This window comes from Dermacentor variabilis, chromosome 3 (genome assembly GCF_050947875.1).
Source record: "Dermacentor variabilis isolate Ectoservices chromosome 3, ASM5094787v1, whole genome shotgun sequence".
Classification (NCBI taxonomy): domain Eukaryota; kingdom Metazoa; phylum Arthropoda; class Arachnida; order Ixodida; family Ixodidae; genus Dermacentor; species Dermacentor variabilis.
Genome location: NC_134570.1, coordinates 91,725,608 through 91,740,378, shown reverse-complemented (window position 1 = coordinate 91,740,378; position 14,771 = coordinate 91,725,608). Strand labels below are relative to the sequence as shown.

Sequence of the window (14,771 nt, the reverse complement as noted above, 5' to 3'; positions counted from 1 at the left end):
TGTAACGCTACTGTCGTTCACTGTCGCGTTTGCTTTGAGTTGTTTGTCTGTGCATTCGTCTTGCATTCGTACCAACGTGGCCAGTTTTCAATTCCCCAGTGCTACACTTCTATTTAGGAACCGTGAACGTGCAGGTGCTGCAGCGTTGGGGAGCACGAAATGGCGCAGGCGGTTGCGTGGAGAAAGGAGGCTGTCCACGCCATTGTCCGCTTCTGTTAACCAGTGGCAAAGATCGCGATGAAAAGCGTCGCGTCTGGGACTAACCTGTGCAGAAAGTTCTGCTACTGACGGTGATGAAGTTGCGAGACAAATAGAGCCGGCAAAGTTGTCCTATAAATGCGTGCCAAGGTGCAGAAGATAAATTCGGCTTTTTTTTTTCCCCCCCATATCCCCTGGTCCGTAAACTTTGGACGCCGACTGTACGTAAGCGTATTTTGCGCCATCCGAGATATATGTGGTCACTGATGTTTCACCTGATACCCGCGAAGGTTAACAGGAGAACATCGTCGAGCCGAATTTATGCAGCGGCTTAAATGTCTTGTTTTCGAGAGGTGAGATCGGAAAGGCGAGAGAAAGCATAGTTAATATACGCCACGGCAATTTCACCCTCAATGCTCAGGAGCTGTTAGCAAAACTTCTATATGGTGTCAAATAGCGGGGTGTGCACTTAAGGCAAATACGACAAGGTTGCGTTTCGTTTCTTTCGAAATCCATCGGGCGGCAGGCGGTAGAAAATGGGATGTGATTTATTCATGCAACGGCTTATACAGATTGTGGTGACAGCCCATTTCGCACTCTGTAAAGCCAAGCAAAAGGGCTTCCTTCTTATCCCGGACATATAAATTATAGCCCACTCACTTACTTGTGGTCGTGCGCCAAGATTCACATTGTTTTGGAAGCGCTCAGACACATGTCAAGCACCTTGCTCCGCGCCTCTCTCTACTTTCTCATGTCACTGCCAGAAGACCGAACATGCTGCTCCTCTTGGCAGACGATACTGCCTTATCTTCTACACGTTCCATCAGATTACGCAGCTGCAGCGAGTTTTGTTTCCCCCTTGGTGCTTGGCCAAGCCACAAGTTCGGCTGACAGTACGAGGAATTCGAACGAATACGGCGCCACTTTTATCACCAGCTCTCAAGCAACTTTTGCTGCTCTTGCTGTAAGAAAAATGCAACAATCATACCCATCTATACATTGATGGTTCAACCACCGTGGGCGATTCTGCAGGATCAGAGAGTTTCTCTGCGAAAGCCACCACCTTGAAGTTCAAGACATCGCACCAGACGACATCGACAGTCGCGGAGCTTGCTGCTATTCGCACTGCGCTTCGCATAATTCGAGAGCAACCACCTAAAAAATGGAGTGTCTTCAGTGACTCCAAGGCAGCTCTACATCACTTGGTTTCTGCCTTATGCCGTGAACCCTACGTACAATCAGTGCTAGAAATGCGACAGCTCCGTCATCGCCTCGTCGAGGAAGGACACGACGTCATATTTCAGTGGCTCCCTAGCTACTGTGGCGTAATAGGCAACGAACATGCCGATGAGGCTGCTCGGCCTACTCATGAAGAGGGCGTGCAGTAACCAGTCCCGCTGTCAAGAACACACGCAGCAGCGAACATTCGTCTACTTGCCAACGACGTCATACAATCGTTGCGGAGCGCACCTGGTTTCCAGCACACATATTCATCGACTGGTCCCCTGTCTACAAGTTCGTCTTCCATCTGGACTATCCCTACCCGAGACAACGGTTCCTTACCGACGGTGGCTTGGTGTCGCTTTTACAAAATAATTTGCTTTCCGCATCAAAGGGGAAGATAGTGCTGCATATGTCCACTGCGGAAACGAGGAAACTATCCAACACGGTCTTTGCCGTTTTCCCTGATACAGCGCAAACAGGCAGTCACTCGCGACCACGCTGACACGTCTTGACGACCGGCCGCTTTCGGGGCGGACAGTCCTTGAACGCTGAGCTATACAGTCGTCACACCTCAAGACAGTCAAGACACTCTTGAAATTTTCGCGTTCGAGTGGCCTATTAGATATACTCTAGCCCTCGCGGACGTTCCCAGCCTTCTCTATTCACTGTTTTTGTGTTTACTTTTTCTCCGCTCTTTTCGTTTTTCATTCCCCCTTACCTTTCCCCCAGTGCAGGGTGACAAACCAGAATCTTCTCCAGTTAGCCTCCCTGACTTTCTCACCCCGTCTCTCTCTCTCTCTCTCTCTCTCTCTCTCTCTCTCTACTTGTGTGAGATTCGACGTTTCGAAAAGCACCTGCCATGACGCATCGATTACTCGATGACGGTTACGTGAAATAAACAGTTTGACGACTTCTAGGCAAGTGGCGTGGGAAATGTTTATAGACAGAGGAGCTACAGTGCCTCCGCTAAGAAAAAGAAAAAAAAAAAGTTCCATGAGTGTTTGGAGCCAGGACTGCATAAAGAATAAAAAGTTCTATTTCACGGGCTTGTCATCGTGACTGGAAATAGCGAAACGCTTTTCACTAAAATATTAATAAATGGAGACAGAGAGGAAGATAGCGGGTGAGACAGAGAGACGTCCTTTAATGGACGTCGGAGACGTATGCGTAGCGGTACGCCTAACATACCCCTGCAGAAGGCAAAGAGTAATAAATGAAATGATTGCGTGTGCATCTGTACGGTGAGTGAGTGTGATGTAATGGAAAGAGTGCACGTGTGCGAGACAGCCTTCTGCATTTCGCGCGGTATACAGACGATACCATAACTTGCACAAACTTTCTGCAAGTATACGCCATACCGTGGCATATATAGCTACTGCTGCATAAAGTCACGCAATCCCTCCACTCAATGACTTGGCTGCGTCCTCGTGGTATGACGAGACTTGCCCCTGTGTACGCCGACAAGGCACATACAGCGCTCCTACTTATATACGACAGGCCGCGGCATTCGGGGCCGGCGGGGAAACGAATATTTCCGTCGCCACGCGAAGTTCCCCGACGCTTGCCTCACTCCGGCAGGGAGAGGACGTCGACACGCGAATGTAACGTGTACGCGCGGATTCTTCGCTTCTTGGGCAATCACTGCATCCGGCGCATTGATGCACGGTCTTGCGTAAAAGAAAGGCTTCTCAGACATACAGTCGCGGGGGCAGGCCGCTTCGCAGAGCTGGCGACTGGTTGCCGACGGAGACGCTTTGCCGTTTCCCAAGTTCAGACGGCCTGCATTCAAACTATACTCCGCTTCATATGTGGGGTGTGCTGTTCCAGTGTTGGCCAGCCTTGAAGGCAAATCTACTTTGACTGCTAAGAAGACAGCTTCCAACCCCACTAATGGAAGGCGTTTGAAAAACGTCTCTGCGACTTCACGCCACATTGCGGCGACAAGAAAAATAAAGAAAGGAACAAAAATGAACCTTAAAAAAAGCACACGTTGTTGCTGCCCTTTAACGCTTTTCGCGTGCGAAGACTGTATGAAAAACACTGCGTAGCTTACATTAAGCGCAAAGAAAATATGACTACGTTTTCTTTCCTCTTTTTTGTTTGCAGGCGACTTTCCCGTTTAGCTCCCAAGCATTCTGCTCAGCTATTCTGCTCTTGCTTCAACAACAAAGAAGCTTGCAGCATTCCTGACTTCGATGTTGTCTTCGCGAAGCTCTCTCTTTTGCTGGCTTCGCCAGAATTAGGACGAGGTTTAAGATGATTGCTGTCCGCTTAGCTGTCGATTAGGCCACCTATATAGAGTATTGGAACATTACCCTACATTGGGAAATCGCTAAGGAGGCTAGAGAGACTTCTCTCACTGCTGTCATTCGCTACCAAAATGATGCGTCACATCGGTATGCATCATATGTAATTCGATGTAACATTAAGTTTCATAATGCTATGGTCTAAAATGTGACGTAATTAGTCAATGGAAGGCATCGCTGGTATGAACCTGTTCGCTCCCGAACGAACGTTTCTGAGACCAGTGGCCACACCGCAGAGGTTGCGCTCGCGACCAAAGCGTAGTAGCACAAGGGCGCACAAATAATTGCATGATTTGACGCAACATTACATCTACAAGTTCTAGCTATTTGTACCACACGAAGTAGCCATTCCGCAGGGAGCGCCGTCGATCAAAAACGACTGCGCTGCGAAAGCCTCGGAGTGAGACTGTTATGACCGAACTACTTGCGTGGCTTCCACCACAGCATTGCCAGCTAATTATGGAACGGAGCATAGCAGGTTTAATTTAAGAGATGTAGGGGAGACGCTGGCTATATAATGCTACATATGCGTTCTCGGAAAGCAGGCAATAGAACTGCATGTTTTTTCGCCTAAATCTACACCACCTGAAAGGACTTGCGATACCAAGTACAGGTATCTCGAGTACACTTAGCTGCATTTCATACGCTTTAGGCACTTTATGCCTTGCGAAAAGAGTGTCGAGTACACGGAGCCGCTGATGCACGTTCTCTCGTTCAAACAACCGCCTCTTCAGCTGCACGTTGAAGAACTTGCTATGACTCTGTGTTTGCTGAGGCGTGGTATTGTAGCGCCATCTAGCATGTAATCGGCGATATCAAGACTCTTGCCTCCGAGATTTCGACGCAAGCTTTTCTTTTTGTTTCCTTTTTTTGTTTTGTTTTTACTTCGTTTTGGGTGATTAGGGCTGTAGGGCAGAAAAGAAGCGTCATACAAAATGATAAGAAGCAGCGTAAACACTAATTATACCATATCGCTACTAAAATTTTGCCTGATCACGAATTTCGGAGGCACATATGACGCATACAAGGCTTCAGACAAGAGGTTTTATTAGTAAATTACCCTCGTACAATACTGAAAAGGCTGCTCCTAACGTGTGAAGAGTTATGTTAAGCCAGAAATGGGGGGGGGGGGATGCCAGGATGAAAAACGGGCGGCGACGCCACTTTGAAGTTTCTGCACCAGCTCGCCCTGAGGTGATGAATTCTGACGGCGTCTGTTCGGGCCTAGTTATTTTTTTTATCAGTAATGATGGACCGAATGGTGTCATAGAGCAAATACTGACTGAGCAAGTTGCAGTAACATTTACGGAGCCAAAATGATTCAGATACGCAAAAAAAAAATATTTCGAAGTCTGGGATCTCAGACTGACGTGTTAGAGCTGTTGTTCCGGCGCAAAATTCAAAAATGAAATTCAAGCCTTCATTTTCTCTCCTGCTAATCAACCTAATTTCATAAAATTAGCGAGAATATAGTTTCGAAAGAATACTTTATTAGTCTAAACGAAATTTCTTCCTTCTATTATCACGTTGCAGTGACGGAGAAGAGCAGAGTATAGCAAAAGCTGTGAATCACAAAACTAACTCCTTATTGGGCGAACCTGTGCCCACAAAAGCAAGTGACGCTCAAAGCGCTGCGATAGCGGCGAGCACCGTCGACGATCGTCGAAATCTTATCAGCGGGTCAAGCCCATCATCTTTTATACACGACTCGTCGAATGTTCAAGCGTAATTTCTGGTGCCCGCGTGCCTTCCAGAAAGCAGTAAACAATTCGCGTCGCGCACAAAATAAGATTACGGAAGGTTCGGTGACAAGAGACAACGGATCGAACCATCGAGAAAGACATCATAGAACTATCGATCACATTCGAGAAACTTCTGATACATGCAGACGCGTCCTGCGCCGAGCGATAGCGTTTAACATTTGTTAGCCCGTGAAAAGCGGTCACCGGAGCAAGATAGAGAAGTATGCGTGTCACTTCTCTGTGTCCCTTTAGATATATGTGTACAAGAATATTGCAAGGCATTGTACATTGTACACGAACTCTCCCCGCAATTGCTGAACACGTGATTCTTACGAACTGCTTTTATTGCTGGGCATCTTGGCCTGGCATAAGCACTTCACGTGGTGCTATGCTGAAAGCTCCGACGGCGACTGTCGCAGTGCCTCGACGCAGACATTACACGTACATGACCATGATTCTCGGATAATAAATTATCGCGGAAGTGAAGTTATCGTATCATAATCCTATATGTGTCTACGAAAGGTCGAAGCCTCTCCTATTGATCTCCAATTAGTACTACCTTGCGCCCATCTCATGCGCGCAAATATTCTGCTTTCTTCACACCATCTGTTCATTCTGTAGGTAATCCTATAGAGGTTCCTGAAGATGGCGTGGGAGAGGTCAAGAGAGATTCTAGCTTCACCAGGGAGCTCTCCTAATCAATAAAGTCGAGTCACAGATTCTAATGACGGTATCTTGCTTTCGCACATGTGGAAATCTATGTTGCAGAACAGCAGACTCGCTGAGAAGTACTACATTAACCATTAAGACTACCCTTGGCTATCACATAAGACCATCCATGCTTCGCTTTCTCCAGCATATTTATTCCGCAACGCAAACAGCTTTCCATATAGAAAGGATTCAACTTAGAACACACCCATTTCGTGAACACAACATTTAGCACAACACTGCAATATGGATCGCACGCCATAACAGAACACAAACGAGTAGATACGGTACGATGTAACACAACATTAACACATATTGAAGCATCTGCAAGGCGCGTGCGCCTCGCAGTTTCATCACTGCGAAACGAGCCAGCCAGCGAAAACGCGGCCTCGTCTAACATTTCCCATCACGTGGCGCCTCGATCGTTCGTCCCGTCGCAAGACTAATTACGATCGTCCCCTGCCCCCGATTCACTCATCATTGCCACGCAACCACGTCGCCATAACAGTCGCAATACGAAACGAACGTAACACGTCACGCAAACTAATTGCGCCGGCTGCGCACGATACGCCGGTAAAGTGGCGGTCCTCGAAAGGGCGTGTGTCGTATACGCGTAATGGAATCCGTTTGAGCCATCACAGCGCGCTTCTGCGTCCACCATTGGCTGCGTAGGAAAAAAAAAAAAACGAGAATTCCCGCGGAATTCGTTACACAGTTGCTGCGTTACCATGCTCGTTCCTTCCGGGGAAAAAGAAGGAAAAAAAATGAAAAGAACGGACAAAGAAACCATGTTTTGTTCCTGCACTAATCGGCCGCAATCACGACTCACGGCGCTGCGCGCGGTTGTTGCAGCTGCTTATTTGGGACGCCATTCAGCCCTTGCGTGAGGTGAGTGCGCTATGGGGAGCCGTTGGGCGACTGCGGTCTTCTTTGTTCTGTCAAGCGAAGCCGCGCGAGAGAGTACTAAAGAGTACGAGCGTATAAGAGACACGCGCTGTTGAGCGTAGTGGCGCATTTTTCGTGCTGCTGTTTGGGTTGCGCCGCAGACGAGTGCCTGTGCAGACTATACTTCTGATGGACCGCGTGCTCCGGACATTTCAGGCCCGCGCAATGCATGTAGAATAAGACCTTGCACGGCCTTGCGTAACGATGTGTCGCGACACAGTATGGGCGCAGCATAATCTTCAACGCTGGCGTGCCTGTACACCTTTGAGGTACATGTCTTTACACCGCCAGTATCTTTTGCCGAGTATATATAGGCGGCGAATGACTCGCACGAAGAAACGCTGCTGCTGTTTGCTGAGCGACGAAAGCCTGGGAAAGATGGTTGCCGGTGAGCCCTTTGTTCCAGCGTCATCGGAGAACGAATGAACACGAACGAACGTACGAGCGAACGAACACATAAACAGTTCACGAATGCATGTGAATTGTTTTACTGCAAGCACTACTAATGACTGCCCTGCGTGCGCAAGATAGTTCATTGGAAAGCCTAACGGGAAAGCTACAGCGGCGCATAGGCAGCGTTCGTAGCAGAAATGTCCCAGAAAGCAATCCACTGCAAAGTCAGAGATGACACTGTTCCGTAGATGCTGACCATGGGTGTGTCCTGGTGCCGCTGTCCTAGATCACGCCCAGCGACGTTTGCTGTGCACTCTCATACTATAATTACCGAAACGCGCTTCGTTAATGCGCGTTAACCACCAAACTAGAACAAAGTCTGTGTCTGTTGATATATATATATATATATATGAAGCTTTGCATAAAATCGCGATAAACCATTCTGGAATGCTACCCTCATGAGCGATCGTATAGGGTAGCGCAGTAACAGTAGCACTTTTGTTCGTTTCTTTACATTTTTTTTTTCACATTTTAAACACCAGCTAAGAAGTAAAGGTTAGAGGAGATGGTTTTTATAGCTTTATTTACAGCACAGTAGTTATTTGTTTCCCGTTATGGGAATTTGTCTGAACTGCAGGTTTACACTACATGTCCTCAATCTTCGGCATGTGTTCATTACAGTTACCAGAGACCCAAGAGGTGAGACTTACCAATTTGTTGTATCGGTGAGAAAGGGAAAGAAAGATAAAGAAGAAAACAGCAGCCTTCAGCGATTCCTTCAGATTTGAAATTATTTACTGCGACCGCAACATTCTCCCGCAATGAAGACCACCATCTTATTTTCCGTTGCCTCCACCTTTATTAATTAATTGCTTTCAACACTGCTGGGAACTGAACAAGAACAGAGCGGTTATAACGCGATTTATAAGGGGTGGGGGGTGGTCAGTCGTATAAAGGCTTAATAATTTAGAGCCATCATTTGAAAAAAAAGTAATATGTACTAAAATATTTCAAACAGTAATATATGTATGTGGTAGTGAAGAAATGATATTTTTGATTAGATAAAGAAGAACTGGCCTCTTGTTTGTGATGTAAGCAGCTTCCTTTTTGATAAGACATAGTAATCTCTGTTGTGTAATTCGAATTAAACACACGGACATATATTTGTCCCACTCTCGGATTTTCTCTGTATAAGGGAGCCTTATTTATTCAGTTAAAGTGCATTGTTTTATTAAACATCTTGTTCGCAGCTGTATAGCAAAAGAAATTGAGCTATTTCTTTAGGTGTTTCTACATTTAAATACTTAATATATATTTGATTCATATAACCTTGGTTAATCAGGTTTATTTTTGTTTGTTTTGTGCAAGATACTCACACTTCCCGGTTTTCATTGCTTATAGGGCAACGGCCAAGGACTTACATGCCCAACGTGATTGCGTCATGTCATTACAGATGAACTTCAAACTTGAACTTCTTATGCAAATTTTAGATGCACTTTTCTTTTTGCAAATCAATATTTAGGCCGCAGGTGAAGAGGCAGTTGCTGTGTTAAAGGCTGCACACTTTTGAGACTCGATGACTCGCTTTAATGCTCCAGTCTGGGGATTAATGGACTCTGAGGCTTAAATTTCTACTGCAACCGATGTCACGGGCGAAATAACCCAGCACCACCTGAGAGATTTGAGCGGTTTCATTCTGTTTGTACATTTGCAGTGTTGCTATACTATATATACGGCACTTGGCGGCTGCGAATCCTGTGAGTTACTGTGTAAATAATGCGGCATTGCCACTGCGTCATTGCTGCGTCGACGCTGTTGACATTGACGTTGTCGACGCTTTTACGTCGATTTTCGTCAACTACCTTATTCTCGGCGCACCATCTATTGTCCGCATCTGCAACGTTTGACGGTTACCATCATCACAGTCATGTACGCCTCCTTTGCGCTGCCGACGCCGTTTTCTCGAGAATGCCAACGAAGACTTGCACGCCGACACACCGCCATCGTTGTCCAGAACAATTCCTATGCGAAGCCACATATTCCCATCCTTATTCGCTACAGCAATGCTCGTTCTGGCCTCTGAAATCCGCGCACAGCAGCCACTGTTCTCAGAGCCTCTCTGTAGCGCAATGTGTAGCACTAATTGCTGGGCACTGTTGTAGCGCGGTAGCGCCGTGGTTAGCGCGCTCGACAACCCGAATGCACGTGGCTTCACTGGTGTGAACTCAAATCCCAGTGCAGGCGGTTGTGAAGAACTTTCCTGATTCATTAGGCTGTGGCGATGGCGATGGTGGGGATGACGAGGTAGCTTGACGACGATGCAATTCATCATTTTGTGCCACCGATGACGACATAGGTCGTCGTCAGCGTAACGGAATGGACGGACGGGCGGAAAAGGTAAACCCGATTCCTAGCACTTAATTGCTCTCGCAGTAAAACAAGAACTGGCTGATGTCGAGTCATCTTACCGCTGTGAGAACCAGCATCAGCGCAGATTCCGTTAGAAAAGGGGGCAAAGTGCACTGTCGTGCTTATTGCGTAGGCGTGTATTCTACTGCGACGTGGATGGCAAGCAGATATTACGTATAGAAATTGAGATGTTAGACACATCATGTCTACTGTTGGGAGTACGTGAACGGCTGAGGTGAAGACAGGAATGAAAGGTCGCATAAAACACACTCACAAGATATTTTTTTTCTTTCTCTTGAACTACGTATACAGTGCAGCGTAGCCAATCAAACTAGGGTGAATTTCAGTGACTGACATTTGCACGTTCAATTTATCTGCGAATCGTCATAACGTGACAACATCATGGCGTCCAGAAACTTTCTGTGCGTGGATCTATATGACAGTTTCTTCATCTTAGCGTTGTTCAAAGGGGCCAGTGAGTTGTGACGTCGAATAAGACGAGGCGTAGTACTAAGTCCATTGGTATTGCATATCTCTATACCTTGAGGAACGCGTCAGAAACGCTACGTGTGATCACGGTGGTCGCGAGCAGACCCTTCAACATGCTCTGCGCGACTCTCCTCGCCAGTATGTAGAGATGATCGCTCGCAACTGCAGCGGATGCGCTTTTATCTCAGGTCATTAAAAAAGCAAGTCATACTTCAACGCCAACCTCGTAATCCATCGCAGCATATGGCCACGAAGACACAGCTAGAGTATCTTTTTTTTTCTATTAAAACAGACCTCCACGAACTTCTGCGGCCTAAATTGGTGTTCACTTGCCGTTCTGTACGTGAACCTGTGCTGTGAGAGCGTGCAGCTATCGGTGACAGTCTGTGATCGTGTGTCTGTGCTCTCTTTCTGTCTTTTTTCATCCTTCTTACCCACCTCTTTCTCCTGTCTCCCAATGCAGGTAAGCAAACTGACATTTTTTTTTTTCGTCCTGCTTAAGCTTCCTGCCTTTCTCCTTTCTATTGTCCTTCTCACTCACATTTATTTCTCTAGTCCTCGAACATGACACGCTTTGTCAACGAACGAAACGCAATTGTCCGGAGTGACTCACCTCATTTGCGTATTGTGACGCCGTGTTGCCCACGTGCTTCTGAGTGAGGAGCACTCAAACGTACGCGGATCCTCCCCCCTCCCTCACCCGCAAGCACGCATCCTCGCATCTCTCACCTTGGACTATATATAGTCGTGAGCTTGATAGGTGTTGCGGTGCAGGCAAACGCGCGGCGAAATATCTGCCGAAGGAGGCGCGCAGCAATTTTCGCGTTTCATTCGTCGTGTGCCGCAATGGCGTCAAGGCGTGCAAGTCCAACGAAACGCAACCGTCGTAATGACGTGAGATTGCCGTTGGCTCTCGTGCGTGGATTCTGCCGCGGCGTCACATGTTGCGGGTAATACGAGACGGCAGTGAATGCCGTGTCGCGGGACACCCGGCTGTTGCCTGCCGGTCGTCCCGCAAGAATACGTTTCTCACATAGTTGGCGTTTTTCTTAGCCGCCAGGAGATCCTGGCTGCAGACTCCACTCGGTTCCCTGATCTTTGACAAAAGTCCCGCCCTCCCCCTCCTCCTCTTTCTTTTTTTTTTAATGGTGCTCTGGATCTGGGCCCTGGGGTTAACGTGTATACACATTGAGGCAACGGCCACGTGACATTCTTGCGAAAGAGCAGCGCTTTCCACACTGCGGTAAAAATATACAGCAGTTAGCCACATAGTTATAACGTTTTTCGGTGACCGTAGAGGCGCCGTTAGTGAACAGCCGGTAAAAATAATTATCTGAACTCACTAGAAAGGATATATTCTTTTAGGGGAACACGGAACCATTCAACCTGGTAACTCAGCCTTTCTTCCCCGACCTCCGCCCACGCATGGATGAAAACTAAAGCTGTTATTATTATTATTATTATTATTATTATTATTATTATTATTATTATTATTATTATTACTAAAAGCAGAAGCCGGACAAAGCACGGATTACCAGAAGCAAGGAAGAAAGAGGGAAAATATTTTTTCGAAGAAAGAAGAAAAGAAACGCGAACTTCGGTTCAGAATTCCGCGAGTGTTAACACCCCCGCACTTTGACTTCGTCGGCAGCGGGGCGCCCGAACGCAGCTGGGAAGCTGCCCGTCAGTTACAACCCAGCTGACAGGTGCCAACTCGCGCGCGCGTGTGCTTGAAACACGAACGGTCGCGCAGCAACGGTGCTGCGTAAATCATTACGTTTAATTAGACTTATTTCCCTGCTTTCCTGACGCGCGCGTAAGAAAGCGAGGCTGCAGACTGATGAAGGAGGCTCCAATGTCAGTATGTTCTAGGAGGATCGCAAGTACCCGGGGCAGCCTTCCAGTACAGAAAAGAGCCGATTGACATCGACCCACTTTCGTGTGCTTTAACCTAACACACACACACACACACACACACACACACACACACACACACACACACACACACACACACACACACACACACACACACACACACACACACACACACACACACACACACACACACACGCACGCACGCACACACACACACCACTGTAAGTGTTCCTGAAGAAAAACACGCCCCTCTCTCGACGACGTTCGCCTTTTGAGACTATGCTGCACTACGAGATCGTTCTGAACAAATACGCATCAGTTTAAGGTACCCACGAAATGGAACGGAACCACCTGAGAGCTCGCAAAAAATCGAAGCGCGTGTGGCATCCTTCACCGTAACGCCTCCTTCTTTTTCTTTCTCCTCCGCGTCTTTACAGGTGTAATAAGTCGATCGCTCACATGGACGCACCGCCTTCGAAGCCACAAGAAAACTTACAGAGAGACAGGAAGACCACAGAAGCTGCAGATAGTTAGCGCTGGTCACTTGCCTGGCTCTCGTCCCGAAGCGAGAACTCCGAGAGCGCGCCAAGGCGGCGCGTCTCCTCCTCCTCCTCCTCCCGTACTCTGCCTGCTGGCGCCAACCAGGGAATCGATGAAGCTTAGTCGGCGCGGCTTCTTCTGCTAGGCTGCTACTGCGGCGGGCCGAGACGGGATCCGAATCGGAGGCAGAAACGTCGCCGTCTGGCTACTCTTCGACGGTTTGTTTGCGGCTTGTCGGTTGCTGAGGTTAACCTCCTCGTTGCTCGACGGCGGCGTTTGTTGTTCCTCTCGCCGGACCACCGCGCTTTCTATAACGAGAGCGAGTCGCGGCTTTTCTCGCGGGGCGTGTTCCGAGCTCAACGCTCTCGACGCGCACAGGGGAAAAGCGCCGCCGAGCGGCGCCTCTTCGGTCACCGCCGCCGCCGCCGACGACGACGACTCCGCAACGCACGCTGCCGGCGCCGGCGTCGAAGCGGGTGCAACGGTGCGGAGCTCCTTCTCGGCCGAAGGATGTCGCTGCCGGCCAACGCGGTCGCCATGGCGACTCGGGGGGATATACCGCCGGCGGTCTGTCTGCGCGCAAACCCTGTAGCGTAGTGTGTTCAGGAAGAACAAGATGAAGAACCGGCTTGTTGCGAATGAATGGAGAAAGGCGCATTCATCGTGAAAGCGTGAGCGTGTGTAAACATGGTGAGCGTGTGTAAACATGGTGAGCGTGTGTAAACATGGTGAGCGTGTGTAAACATGGTGTGTGTGTGTGTGTGTGTGTGTGTGTGTGTGTGTGTGTGTGTGTGTGTGTGTGTGTGTGTGTGTGTGTGTTTACGTACGTGGCTGTGTGGGTGTTTGTGAGCGTGCGTGTGTCTGTGAAAAATGGAGAAACGAGCTTTTCCGCAGCGCGAGCAAGCAATGCAGTGAAGGTGACAGAGTGCGCCAGTTACCTAACTTAAAATGTATAGTCCCACGCCCAACTCGATAACCGCGACTACACTTCTGCAATCGCTCCGCAGAGGAATACTTTATTCCTGGCGACAACCGACCCTGTCATTCCCAGGATCCGCCAATCGGCACGTGACACAAAGTGGAAGAAATATTTTTAGTCCTACCTTGCCGCGATTTACAACAAGAAAGGTGACGACCTGACTAACACGGACACCAATACGGACAGAGGAACTGAAGACGGTTAGGACCTAGAACAGAACTAGAACCACGACAAAAACACGGTGAAATTTACCGCGCACTCAATACAATGACCAAACAACTCTTCAAATACAGCCTTGATGTTTATGTCAATGCAACACAACGCAAAAAGCAGAATGTTTAAACGAGCTGTCAGGTATTATGCGAGAGAAATGTGGTCAAGTTACAGTTATTCATTAAAGAAAGAAAATCGACAGAGACACTTAAGATTGGCTACGTGTGAAAATGCGAAAGCATTATTGACACTTTTTGCGGAGCAGTTTGTTCTAGAGAAGCGAGATGACGCTTTCGGCGGCGCGCTGCACGTCGCCTCAGCGACAGCGCACGAATACGAAACCACTACCGCTTCCATCTTGCTTCTGTACGATCAGCTTTCGTAAACGCAACTGAATTTTCGCTAACGCACACTGCTCCAATCATGCCGGATTGAATCATGCGGATTGAAGAGGTGTATAGGAGTTGGCTGCAAGAATAGTGATTAGCATAACAAGGAATGGAATGAATCTGTGTAGCTATAAGTGCGCGGATCATTGTTGCAACTGTTCGTACGTGTTACCGACATTTCTAGATGCACAGCTTTCTTCGAGGATACAGAAATTTGCTCATCCGCCTAGCGTTGTATCGCTAACCTTCAAAGAGAGTGCTTCAGCCCCGGAACGTTGGCAAGAGTGAATGCTGCTCGTTAAACAATGACAAAGTAGCACCACTTCCTGTCATAGCGCGTTTCGCGCATAGTATCTACACA

At 48.0% G+C, this 14,771-nt stretch overlaps 1 protein-coding gene across 1 annotated transcript in view; it reads right to left on the bottom strand.

The window, feature by feature from the left end:
- LOC142576039 (beta-1,4-glucuronyltransferase 1-like) overlaps nt 1-13,288 on the bottom strand; it is a 102,189-nt gene extending 88,901 nt beyond the window's left edge. Inside the window, exon 1 of the mRNA XM_075685942.1 lies at nt 12,838-13,288. The gene's annotated coding sequence lies outside the window, so the exon portion shown is untranslated. The remainder of the gene's footprint in view (nt 1-12,837) is intronic.
- Nucleotides 13,289-14,771: the final 1,483 nt, after the last annotated feature.